Here is a 13678-nt window from a genome sequence, read left to right as displayed (position 1 = left end):
GAGTGTCAGGCATTCGGCTGCATGGCCTTTTGCTTTGCTAGATACTTAAGAACTGCACACAGCACCTCAGTAAGAACAGTCCCACTTCGTCACACATGGATACAGCTGCATGGGTGTCCATGCCTGGCTGTCGCATTGTCTGTGGTGCTGGATGTTATGCTACATGTTCATAGCTGTCTGTTTGAATGAATTCATGTCTGTCACATGTACACATGCTCCATATACTTAGCTCTGCCTCAGCTCGGAGGGATGGACTAGCTGACCTCTTGATGTCCCTTCCAGCCGTAGGTTTCTCTGCTCCTATGAAATGTTGGCATGTGACTGCACAATGGTCATGTGTGGGCTGCATGCAGTGTCTGTGCAGGTTCACATGCCTGCATCTGTAGCTACATACTGTCGGCACTTTGAGTTGGGCAGGAGGAGAGTGACAATCAGACATTGTGGAGGTGGCTCAGGGACCTGTTACAGGCTGGCTGAGATGAACTCCTATGTGTTTTGGTCTGGGCTGAGCTGTTCCTATGAGGCAGGACAGGAGGCAGAATGATCTAAACTGCTCGGCGTCAGTTTACTGCACCTCTAGCAGCCACCGTTCTCTCCAGCACACCTTCGTTTTTGGCTGTGTTCCTGGCTCTCTTACAGGAGTCCCGGATCAGAGCAGCTGCCAGTTCGCCCCAGGGTTCTGATAAAGCTCCCCGCCCCAATAGAGCCCCAGATCTGGCCGTTCTCTGCCAGCTCACACCAGGCTGCCGATACAGCTGCCTTGTTCTAAAGCATCTCTGATAAGGGTATTTCGCTGTTGTGTACAATAGCACACACATGGCACAATGCAAATAGTGCTGGCACTCTCTGTACCTGTGCATTAGGCCACATGCAGATAAGCTTGTTCTTCCTTCACTACTGAGCCCTTGACTGAATTTGCCCCTGGAGGCATTTTTCTCCAGGAATCCTGGGACTCTCCTCTGTCACCGCTACTGGGGGCAGGCAACACAGCACTGCCCCAGCCAACCCTCCCTGTGGTGGTCGGCTCTTCTGTCTCTGAGCCCCTGTCTGTTTCCCCCCCCCCCCCCGCCGCAGCCCCGCACATAATTGCACTCTTCCCCACAGCAGGGTAGAGGAGTCTGTGGGCGGTGACCCCTCCACACTCCCGGGGCAGCCCTGGAAACATCCTCCCCTGCCTTTAACAGGGCAAGGCAGAGAACAAAGGCCCCGCAGCTGCCACACTCATCAGTCCCATGGTGGGGCTCACACACCCCAGTGCAGAGAAGCAAGGCCCTGAGTGGCTGCAAGGAATCATCCCCCATTGAATGACAGGGAAGGGCTTATTTCTCTGTCCCCCGCCCCTCGCAGGGGATGGCTGATAGCCTCCCAAGGGGAGGGGTTGCTCAGCTGCTGTACAGATACACAGCCCTCTTGTGACACCATTGCCTTCCACGGATTTGGACCCCTTTGCACCAGGGCTGAGCTGGGCTCAGCTTGGCACAGCGGCTGTTCCTCCTGCGACCCCCGGTGGAAATGGTGGTGGAAATATCTCCGTGTCTCCAGGACAGGCTGCATCAAAGCCATCGTCACTGAGCGATCTGTGCATGTGGCTTATGACCAGTAATTATAGCAGTGCCCACCAGGGGTGGCACCCCCGCCCCCAGGCTGAGCCTGCCAACTCTGCATCCCCGGCTGGGAAAGCAGCGAGGAGTAACTCTGGCACACTTCGGTTCCTCCCTGGAGCCAGGTGCATCCACGGTCAGGTCCTGCTGCCTCTCCTTTGCCACTGGGACACACAAAGGATCCTGCCCAACCCTTTCCATTGCCCTCATCTGCAGCATAGGGAAGTCACTCTCTGGCATCATCAATGGGGCCGAACCATGGTCCAACCTTGGTCTGCCCAAAGCTGTGGCATGGTTTGGGGACTGATCTACAGCCTGCTAAAACCAATGGGATACAGCATTGTCTCCAGTGGCTTTTCAGAGCCACAGCTAGCACAGAGTTTGTTGGTGTGCTGTACACTGCAGGGCCGAGCTGCCTGGGGGGAGCTGTGCTGTATCCATGTCCCCCGCAGCTGATCAGTGCTTGAGAAGGCTGAGCAGAGATTATGTTTTCCTCAGAATTACTCTCTCTTCTAGACCTCTGCCAAATGTGTTGTAATCCAATTCCAGTAAACAAACAGCCAGAGCCCTCCACAGAGCCACCGGAGGAGCCTTGAGAGCAAACCTGCCCTGCCGGTTCTCTGCTCAGACTTGTGACTTAATGTTTAACAGAGTCACAGTGCCGCTTTTCCCAGCCAGGAGCGGGCTCTACCCCCTCTCAGGAGATTGCTTTCCTTTCCTTTCCTCCCACATGGCCTTGTCTGTTTCACAATTCCTGTTACCAGCCCCTCTGCCCCAGCACTTGATTCCTCCAGATCCAGGTCGATTCAAAAACCCCTGCCCCGGGCTGAGCCTGGGAGGCGCAAGTCCCAGTCCATTGCAGCCGGATGACACCCCAGCCAGTTATCCTGCTACCAGAGGCGGCATTTTCAGGCAGCCAGAGTGCACTACAGCAGGCCGGGGACTCGGGGAGCTACCCGGCCAGACAATGGAGCAGGAAGACAAAGGCTTTTTGGCCATGCCTATGCTCGCCCTCTTCCCACTGCTTCATTTGTAATGAAAGAAATGCCGGGGCTCAAGCAATATTTTTACATCTATAACTGATGCAGCAAGCCCAGCGGTGCTGGGGCTACGAGCTGCCAAATCTAGAGGTGCTAGGGCTCAGCCCTGGCACAAATTAAGCTCTGCTTGTTTTGCACAGGAAAGGGCCTTGCTGTTGTCCAAGTCGTTCACAGCAGTATAGGGGGGCTCTGGTGCATTCTCATCACAGCGAGTCTCTGAAGACTGCGAGGCTGAGCAGCTGTGTTGTTCTCCTACTCTGCTCCCCATCCTACCTGCCGGGGAAGGAGGCAATTCTCTCCCCTGCATGGTGGTGAGAGACTGAGATCCCTACTAGCACAGTCCAGTTACATACAACCCCCTCCCCCACGCCCCTGTCCCTAGAGTGTGAAATCCCAGGGGCAGGGAACCTTTGTCTGGCTGATGAGTCTGAAACCCAGATGACCCACCAAGGGTGCATGTGCTACCTCTGCCTTCCCCACCCCCCAGGCTGAGATTAAAAAACACTCTCAATTGTGTCCTAAGGCTGGGTTTCTAAGTGGATAACTCTGCTCTGCCCAATGGCGTCTCCCCTCTCCCCTGGGTGCTGCAGGACCACCCTGGCTGGGCGCTGGCTGCATGCTGTACAATACATCTTTAGAGAGGGAGGCCCTGAGAGAGCATGTGTTCTCCTGCTAGCCGCCCAGGTCTCCTCCTCGGTGACTGGCCCCACCTCGCAGACATCATCTTCAGCGCAGTGCTGCCATCTGCTGATCCAGGGGTTCAACGAAGCCAGACAACGGAGGGAGCAGGAAGACAAAGGGTTTTTGGCTACGCCTATGCTGCTGGCCTTCTTCCCACCCACTGCTTAATTTGTAATGGAAGAGGTGCCAGGGCTTGAGCAATTTTTTTACATTCATAACTGATGCAGCAAGCCCAGAGGTGCCAGGGCTATGAACTGCAATTAAGCACTGCTTCTTCCCCTAAAATGTCCCCCTGTTGCTACCCTCGGGGCAGCTCCGCACCATCGTAGATCAGCTGTCAGTGTTTTAGCCACTTTGCCATCAAATTCTGCCCGGAACAGGTCTAGATAATGGCGAAAATGCCAGCAGCCTCCAACACCTTGTCCCCACGCCACCCCGACCCTGGGGGCTTCACCAGTGGGAGCAACAAGGAGAAACTGTAGAGAGAAAAGGCTACTGCAGAGAAAGCATGAGAGAGAGCTGACTTCGGTTCTGGGCAGCTTGCTGCCAGAAGGGCTCGAGCCCTGTCTACATCAGGAGTTAGCACCACTTCAACTACCACCTTAGCCAAATCTGTGCTATTTCCCAGGGTAAGTCAAGGCCAAAGCAACGGAAGGGCCCTAGCATTAGTGGTTTCAGCCTGAAAGGAAAGGAGATGGCTCAGAAGGGATCAAAGAAGGGAAATGAGGATAAACATCAAGGAAGCACAGGCCAAAAACCCAAACAAAGCAAGGAGGAAAGGCAGGGAAATGGGGGAAAGGGAAAATACAAGAAACAAGAGTTAAAAGAGCCCCTGCTGCTCCCACTGGTCTTAATGGGGCTAGTGGGTGCTCAGCACCCTGGAAATCAGGATCCCTTTATGTAGGTGCCTCATATAGGGTCAGGAGGGTCACTTTTGGTGCCCACGTTTGAAAATCTTGGCCTTATCGGTATATTCCTGTTCAGGGCCCAGGCCCACAGATACTCACTACTGAGTGCATCGCTCACAAGTGGGCGGGTTCCCTCTGAGCACAGGATTATTCATGCTGGTGAGCTGTAGGCTCAGTAGTCAGTGTCTGCAGGCTCTGGCCCTTAGGGTGGAAATCCTTCAGGACCAGGACCCTGGCCTGTACTTGTCTGTGTAGTGCTCAGCACCCTGTTGACGCACGTGAAATTAGATCAATAATAAATAAGTAATAGTGAGTAATGTGAATCAATGAATCAAAGGCAAATGTAGGCAAAATACCAGGGGGGAAATGTGCTAATGGTAAGCTCTATCTGACTGTGGAATAATCCCCCTCAGGAGGTACTGGGAGCCCTATTAAATCAAGACCGAACAAGGCACGAGAGAACACAGTGACGTAGTTACATAGCTGTGAAGCACTGAGAACGGGCGCTTTGTGTCTGGAACTGTCTGATGACAACTTGCCATCTCAGTCGTAGACATTTGAAAACCCCATAGTCACTGTGGGAGAAGATCCGCTCTTGGCCCCTGGAAAGTATGATTAGTTATTCCTGGGCACAAAACTGACTAGCACCCCTTTAACTCTCCATCCACTGCTCCTTAAATGCTCCCCAACATCACTTCCCCCGTAACAAACACCTCCTGACCTTCCTTATATTCCCACTACCTCCAGCCCATGCTCCCTAGTTCTGTTCTATCCAGCAGCCTCAAATAGATCATCCAGTCTAATGTTATAGTAATCCTTAGCTCAGCTTATATCCTTCTATCACCTCATGTTTTCAGGAGGAGGAGGGGAATTCAGTGGCTCACCACCCTATGCTCAGTATTGCCAGGGGCCTTGCCGGTGGCACGCCCAGGAGGGGCTGGCTCAGGGGCCCATATGCCTCATGGAGAGTAAAAAACTTCCCAGCCAATTTAGGGCCTTCCCACTGATTGATCACCAACTGTTGTTCCCTGTGCATCTAAAGGCCTGTCCTGCCCCCATTGAAATCAACAGGTGATGTCACAGGGAGCAGGGCTGGGCCCTATAGTTTTGTTTTGACAAACAGAAGTTTCCAGCTCTTGTGTTTGTTGGTGTGTCTAATGCCTGATTTGTGATTGGTTTGGATGCTAGTCCAGCCGTGGATTCATATACCCCTGATTCCACCACTCAGCACTGAGAACAGATGCATAACATAGCTAATGCCCAGCTGTGGACATTTTGAAGATAGCCCTTAGTACTCTAGCATGTCCGACTCTGTGTCAAGTCCCACACATACTCCCTCCTGACCATCTCAGCCTCAAAACCCTTCCCCTTTTGCCTCCCTTCCTCCAACCTGTTCCAGGCTCCAGAGACTAGTCATCACCCATCTCCCTCCTCTACCCATCCCCGGTTCCCAAATCACCCATTAGCGTGTCCTCATCAACTTTTCAGGCAGAAAAGGAAGGGAAGGGATTTCTAGCAGGCAGAGAAGGGCAATGTGGGGGAGGGCTCCGCCTCTCCCCACCCAAAGCCTGGAGCATGTTCAGATTGCCTGACTTGCCAAGCCTCCGTTAGATCATATCCGCCACATATCAGATCATGCATGAGCCAAGATACTGTTAATTAGATCACAGAGCCACAATGTTGTGTCAGGCAAACTTTCTCTAGAATAGTCATGTAAAAATGGGCCATATGCATACCTGGGAGGAGGTGTTTGCCTTCCTTCTGTTTTCTCCTCCCCCTTTTTCTTCCTGTATCTTGTTCTTGATGTGTCTTTTCCCATATCTGGGTTGCCTTTTGGTCATTCTGCTATCATTTGTTCATCGTTTTTAACTCTCTCTCCTTCCCCACCATTATCTTTCTCCCCTCTACAACCACACTGAGGGGTACAATGTACGAACCTACTGTAGGCAGAGCAGTGGCTGCCACACCTGGCTCTTCTCCGACAGGGTGTTGTGTCCTGCTTGCTCTGACAAATGGGACCGATGAGTGAATGGGTAACAGTAATTAGAGGGCCTCCAAATGTGGGTGAACTGACCATCATCATCATCATCATCATCATCATCATCATGTTCCCATTACGCCTCTGGCGTTTAGGGCAGTGACAAAGCTCCTTCACTCCAGTCTGTTTCTGGCAAGTCTTTCAGTGGTCCCCCAGCTGTGCCCCAGGTTTTTCAGCTGAACTGACAGCTCTATCCTAATTCCTGCTGCCACTCTTTCCCTAGCTCCAGCTGCCCCTACCCCACCCACGTCCTCTCACTGACTTGGCCCCCCCCTTCCACTCTCTCCTGGGCTCTGGAAACACCCACCTATTCTGGGCATGGCTACACTTGCAGATGTAGAGCACCGGGAGTTAAACCAGCCCTTGGAGACTGCAGCAGGGAAAGCGCTGCCGTGTGTTCACACTGTCAGCTGCAATCGCAGTGGCGTGGCCACATTGGGAGTGATGCATTATGGGCAGCTATCTGGAGTGACCAGATGCGAGACGTGAAATATCGGGATGCCGGGGTGGGGGGCGGGGAGATGGTGCCGGCGGAGCAACAAAAAAACCCAAAAAACCCAAGAGCGGTGGTGGAGGAAAAAACAAAACAAAACAAACAAACAAACAAAAAAAACCCCAAGAGCCGCCGGAGCATAGGAAAAATTGGTGGGGGCTGAGCACCCACTGGCAGCTCCATGCCCACCCCCCCGCACCAGCTCACCATCGCTCTGCCTCCACCTCCCCTGAGCTGGCTGCCGCATCCTGCTTCTCCCCTCTCCCTCCAGTGCTTGCACCGCCATACAGCTGATTAGCGCAAGCCTGGGAGTGACGGGGGAGGAGGAGGAATGCCACACGCTTGGGGAAGAGGCGGGGCCAGGATGGGGATTTGGGGAGGGATCCAATAGGGCAACGAGGGGGCTGGGCTGGGGGCAGGGCCAGGGCAGGGATTTTGCGGGGGGATCCAATGGGGGAAGGAGGGGCAGAGTAGGGCCGGAGGGCAAAATATCAGGACAATTTGCATCCCGATAAAATTGGGCTGTCTGGTCACCCTACAGCTATCCCACAGAGCACCTCTTCCCATTCTGGCACTGTGGTTTTGGGAAGGGGGAGGGGACATTTGGTGCATCCTGGGTCCTGTCCCAATGCCCCGTGATGCATCGTTTCGCATCCCAGCAATCCCTCTGCTTCCATCTACATTTGGCGCCATCTTTCAACATTTTTTTGTACTGAGCACTCTGTCTTCCCTTTCGGGCTGCTGGAATGGATCCTGAACTTGTGAGGAATATGCTGATGGGTCTCGCCAGCATGTCACAAATTGCAGTCGAGCTACTCTTTAAGCTACAAAGTGACAGTGAGGAGTCCGACAATGATGTCGACTTGCATAACGCATACGACACAAGATTGCTTGTGGCATTCATGGACATGCTCACCACAGTGGAACACTGCTTTTGGGCTTGGGAAACAAGCACTGAGTGGTTGGATCACATCATCATGCAAGTGTGGGATGATGAGCAGTGGCTGCAGAACTTTCGGATGAGGAAAGCCACATTCATGAGACTGTGTTCCGAGCTCGCCCCCACCCTGCAGCGCAAGGACACGAGATTGAGAGCTGCCCTGCTGGTGGAGAAGTGCGTGGCTATTGCAATCTGGAAGCTGGCAACTCCCGACAGCTACCAATTGGTCGCTAACCAGTTTGGAGTGAGAAAGTCAACCATTGGAATTGTGTTGATGTAAGTTTGCAGGGCCATTAATCGCATCCTGCTCAGAAGAACCGTATCTCTGTGACATTGTGGCTGGCTTTGCACAAATGGGAGGGGCGATAGATGGCACGCATATTGCAATTCTGGCCCCAGACCACCTAGCCTCCAAGTACATAAATCGGAAGGGGTATTTCTCGATAGTTCTCCAGGTGCTTGTGGATCACTGTGGGCGTTTCATGGACATTAACGCAGGCTGGTCTGGAAAGGTGCATGATGCAAGCATCTTTTGGAACAGAGGCCTGTTCAGGAAGCTGCAAGCTGGGACTTTCTTCCAGACCCAGAAGATCACCATAGGGTAAGTCGAAATGCCCATTCTGATCCTTGGAGATCCCACTTACCCTTTAATGCCAGGGCTCATGAAACCTTACACAGGGGGCCTTAACAGTAGCAAGGAGCTGTTCAACAACAGGCTGAGTAGGTGCAGAATGCCTGTTGAGTGTGCTTTTGGCCATTTAAAGGGCCGCTGGCGCTGTCTGTATGGGACGCTGGACCTGGCCGATGACAACATCCCCATGGCTATAGCCGCGTGCTGTACCCTCCATAACATTTGTGATGGGAAGGGTGAAAATTTCACTTAGGCATGGACCATGGAGGTTCAACACCTGGAGGCTGAATTTGAACAGCCAGAAAGCAGGGCTATTAGAGGGGCCCAGCGCAGGGCTGTAAGGATTAGGGATGCCTTGAGGGAGCAATTCGATGCTAAAAGCCACCAGTAATGTTTGGTGCCCTGCACAGGAGTGAAGTGCAGTGGTTCCAATACTAGTAGGCATCTGTGTTTGCTACGTATGATGCAATGACTTACAGTGCCTGTTGCTTTCCTGGGCTACTGTATCTTTTACTTAATGCAATAAAGAATGTTTTCAAAGCCAAAAAGTTCATTTATTAAAAAGAAACACAACTGCTGGGGAAACAGAAAGGGCATGACACAGCTCTGCTGTGTGGGAAGAGGGAAGTGGGGGCGGGTTGGGGAACAGGACAATTACAGATTTGTGTATGTCCTGTTATCCTACTCAGCCTTCCTTTCTGGAGTGCCGTGCAATGAGTGCTGTACTTCAGGCTGGCTAAAATGCAGGGTGATGGGGGTTGAGTGCAGTGTGTAAGGGTCGTAGTTTTCAGGGCTGGGTGGTAAAGCTACAGGTGTTGGAGGCAGCTGGTGGAGATAAGAAACTGGATGTTGAGGGAAGTGGGTTGGCGGTGACATGGGGGCACAAGGGAAAGAGTTTTGGGACAAGGGCTGCAGGGGCGGGTGGGTGGGTGCGGATCTGCTCCTTCTGCAGTGCTATGAGCACCTGCATTGAGTCCGCTTGGCGCTCCATAATGCTTAGGAGCCGCTCCATGCAATCCGCATTCTGCTGGCGGAGCCTCCTTTCGGTCTCCTGCCACTCCGATACTTTTTGATTTTTCAGTAAAGGACTGCTGCATGACTTCATGCAGAAGGTCCTCCTTGGTTCTTCGCCGATGCTTCCTGATTCTTTGCAGCCTTTCGGCCATTGATAACAAGGACGGCTGGGATCTCAAGGTTGCATCTGTAAAGCCAAAATGCAACACTTAATAGAGGCAGTATTGTTCACACCAGACAGGGTAATGATTTGGCTGATCTTAAAGACAAGTATAGTGTACACAATAGCAGAAAGTGCCCATCCTAAAGCGAGCGCACATAACCCACAGGAGCCCCGAAATGGTGAGTAAGCACAGGGACAAGGGGGACTGATTGTTTCAGGGCCATACTGTCCTCTGGGGTCCTGTGCATTGGGGAGAGCCAACAGCTGCAAGGGGCCCCTATACTGAACACTGTCCCCACATTTTCCACAGGATGAGTTCGTCCTGGAAGATATCTCGTTGCTGAGGGTGACCTGGGAACAAGGGAGGGTCTTCTACTACAATGCAGCTTCCGCCCTTGCCCTTATGCCGCTTGCCTGTGTGCAGCAATGGTCCCCCCGCCCCTCACGGCACAGTGGCGTTGACATGTTAGCCTTACTGGAACAAGGAGCACAGTAACCTGCTCTGCCAAGCAACCTGCGCAAGCGGATTGCCCAGCTTCTGCATGAGACCTTCAATGAGATCACTGAGGCTGATTGCCGCGATGTGAGAGAGCACATCACCACCCTATTCCGCAACTAGGCATGCACACAGCCCTAACCCTTCTTTCTGCAACCCTCCTCGCCCCAAGAGCCCGCACCGAACAACTACCTTCCCAAAATAAAAGCCACTTACTGGGCACCTCCTCTGCAGTTTGTTCTCCCCCCAGCACCATCCACTGCAACTGGCTCCCTTCCTCCTGGCTTGAAAACTGCTCTTGGCTGCATGCATTAAGGGATGCTGGGCTGTCCTCTGGCTCTGGGTCCCCCTCCTCCTCAGCACTCTCCCTCCCGCTTTCCTCCTCCTGCCTTGTTGAACTGTGGGCTGTTACGGTCTCTGAAGTATCCATGATGCTCTTTGGAGTGGAGGTGGGGTCGCCCCTAAGTATCACGTCTAGCTCTTTGTAGAAACGGCAGTTTGTGGGCGCAGCACTGGAGTGGTGGTTTGCCTCCTACATTTTGTGGTAGGCATTCTGCAGCTCCTTCACTTTCACCCTGCACTGCACTGTGTCCTGGTCATGGCCCCTTTCTATCATGGCCCTTGATATCTGCCCATAGGTATTGTAATTCCTATGGCTGGAGTGCAGCTGGGACTGGACAACTTCCTCTGATGAGGTCCAGCACCTTGCCATTGCTCCATACTGGGGATCGCCTGGCACATGGAGGCCTGGTCACCTGGAAAGATGCGCTGAGAGCACTCCACGCCTTCCTGAGCAAACAGGAAGGGGGTTCCCAGAGAATTTAAAGGGAGGGTATGACGAGCGGTCACCTGAGGACAGGGCAGTAGAGTTCAAAGTGAGGACCAGAGTGGCTACAACAGGCATTGTGGGACACTTCTGGATAGGTCCGGCTCTAGGCACCAGCATTCCAAGCAGGTGCTTGGGGCGGCAATCTGCAAGGGGTGGCAGGCCATGTGCTTTTGTGGCCCCCAAGCAGGGCTGGTGCAACCCATTAGGCGACCTAGGCGGTCACCTAGGGCGCTATCATTTGGGGGGCGGCATTTCGGGTCCTTCGGTGGCGACTGTGGCAGCCGGATCTTCAGCCACCCCAGTCATCGCTGGCATTTAGGGGGAGGGACCTGGGGAAGGGGGGCGAGGGGAGGGCTGCCTGCAGCAAGTAAGGGGGGCACGGCACACAGGGGAACCACTCCCCGTCCCAGCTCACCTCTGCTCCGCCTCCTCCCCAGAGCATGCCACCCCATTCTGCTTCTATCCCTCCTAGGCTTGTGGCACCAAACAGCTGTTTGGTGCTGCAAGCCTGAGAGGCAGGAGAAGTGCAGCGGTGATGGCGTGCTCGGGGAGGAGGTGGAGCAGAGGTGAGCTGTGGCAGGGAGCTGCCGCACAGTTCCCCGGGCTTCGGGGAGCTGCCACAGAGGGGAGGCGCCTCAGGGTGGAGGGGGGGAGCTGCTACGGGGGCGGGCACCTCAGGGCAAAGGGGGGGCGGAGAGCTGCCACAGGGCTCAGGGGTGGGGAGGGCGCAAGGTGGAACTTTCGCCTAGGGCGCGAAACATCCTTGCACCCACCCTGGCCCCAAGCAGCACACCGAATTGCCACTGCGGATGGCGGGGGCAGTCCGTGTGCTGCTAGGGCGGCACACGCATTTCTGCAGCGGCAGCAATTCGGCGGCAGCTTTTGTCTTCAGCTGCCTGCGGCGGCAATTCGGCGCGCTGCTTGAGGTGGCAAAAACAGTAGAGCCGGCCCTGCTTCTGGAGGCCGATCAGAGTGTATTAATAGACCAGGGTGTCCACACTGGCACCACGGCGCTCCAGCCAGGGCGCAGCAAGCTTTATGCTTCTTGTGGAGTTTGGGCGCTCTACACGCCTTGCCAGTGTGGATACCTCAGGAGTTAGGGTGCCCGAGGCTGATTTAATGCGCTCTAACTTGCAAGTGTAGCCAAGGACTCTCTTTGGCCATAGCAGCAGTTGGTATCTGGATCTGGAGTCAGTATCATCTGGATCCTACCAGCTGCTATTTACCCAGTGGCTCCAAAACAAGTGGATTAGTCACATCCACCTTTGGGATACGGTATTGTCCTTCACTGGGAGAAAACAATAGCACTCAGGGAAGTGTGAAATTCATTGAGCTGTAGGGTGTTACCATCACTGAAATGCTAATGTTGCCCCTTGCTTGAGGAGGCAAAACAGCCACATGATCTTTTCCTTGTTCACATTATTAGGATTTGCTCTGGATGTCTAAAAAATAGGGTGAAATCTGGGGCCAGAGCCTTAGCTGGTGTAAATCAGTGTCACTCCACTGCTGTCCACAGAGTTATGCCAATTGACCACAGCTGAGGCTCAGCTCTTTGATGTTTGCAGTGCTGTCAGCTAAACGTCTTGGACGCTCTTGATTTAGCTTTGGGACATTCCGAGCTTTATCACAGTCCAGTTCCAACCACCTTGCTGAAGCATAGGAAGCGCTTTTTGAACGTTATTTTATTATTTGTATTACAGTATGACCTAGAGTCGCCATCTGAGGCCAGGGCCACATTGTGCTGGGCCCTGTGCACAAAGTACAATAAGAGAGAGCTCCTGTCTCGAAGTGCTTACAAGTGAAAGAGACAAGACAGACAAAAGGAGCATAAGGATCCCCATTTTACAGCTGGGAACTGAGGCACAGAGAGATCAGGTGACATGCCCAAGGATCCCATAGGAAGTCTGTGGCAGAACCAGGAATCAACTCTAGATCTCCTGAGTCCAGTGCCCTAACCCAGCTTTAGATGAGACTTTCCTGCATTTAAAATAATAAGAAAAATTATTCTTTGTATTTGTACCCCTCCTTCCAACTGAGGAGATCAAAGCATCGTATAGGGACTAGATCCAGCACCTTTTGAAGTTAGTGGAAAGACACTCATTAACAGCAATGGGCTTTGGATTGAGCCATGAATCTCACGAAATTCCTGAGATGCAAATAGGCATGATTATCCCCATTTTACAGATGGGAAACTGAGACACAGAGAAGACCTGAAGTTCCCACCGACCACTCGAATTTTGCCCTGAACATAGTTCAGTACAAATCAGGACCTCAAGTGAGTTGCTTAGGGTCACACAGTGAATCTCTGGCTAACTGGGCATGAAGCCAGATTTCCTGGCTCCCAGTCCTGGGCCTTATGTCACAAAACTATCGATTCAACCCCCAGTCTGTTACTCTTTTAAATATGGAGAGTGAAACCCCTTGTTTCTTACCATGCTATTTGCTATGAAGATAAAAGGGAAGGAAAGGCCAAGCAGCAGATCAACCAAAGCCCTTCAGAACCCCCAGTTTTGGGGCAATAATCCCTGCTAGTTTTGCCAAAGTGTCTCCATGATTTCTACTGTATGTGCCCAGACTGTGAAAGTGGGCTGTGAAGCAGCTAGTACATATTGCTGTCCTTTGGGTCGGCATCCAGATGGGGGATGGCAGTTTCCCTCCTCCCTGGGAATTAAGAGAGGATATCCTTCAGTACAATCAGAGATCATGGCAAATTACAGACAAGCTGGTCTGATCCCAGCTGGCAGCCAATACCAGAGAAAACAACCTCCCTTCTGCCCGTAAAGATGATTCCCTCACAAACCAGAACAATAAGGCCCTGCACACGCTACAACAATGTAACAGTGT

The sequence above is a fragment of the Mauremys mutica genome, chromosome 9, assembly GCF_020497125.1.
Source record: "Mauremys mutica isolate MM-2020 ecotype Southern chromosome 9, ASM2049712v1, whole genome shotgun sequence".
Taxonomy (NCBI): domain Eukaryota; kingdom Metazoa; phylum Chordata; order Testudines; family Geoemydidae; genus Mauremys; species Mauremys mutica.
The sequence above is the reverse complement of the archived record's forward strand: the minus strand, read 5'-3'. Positions refer to the sequence as shown.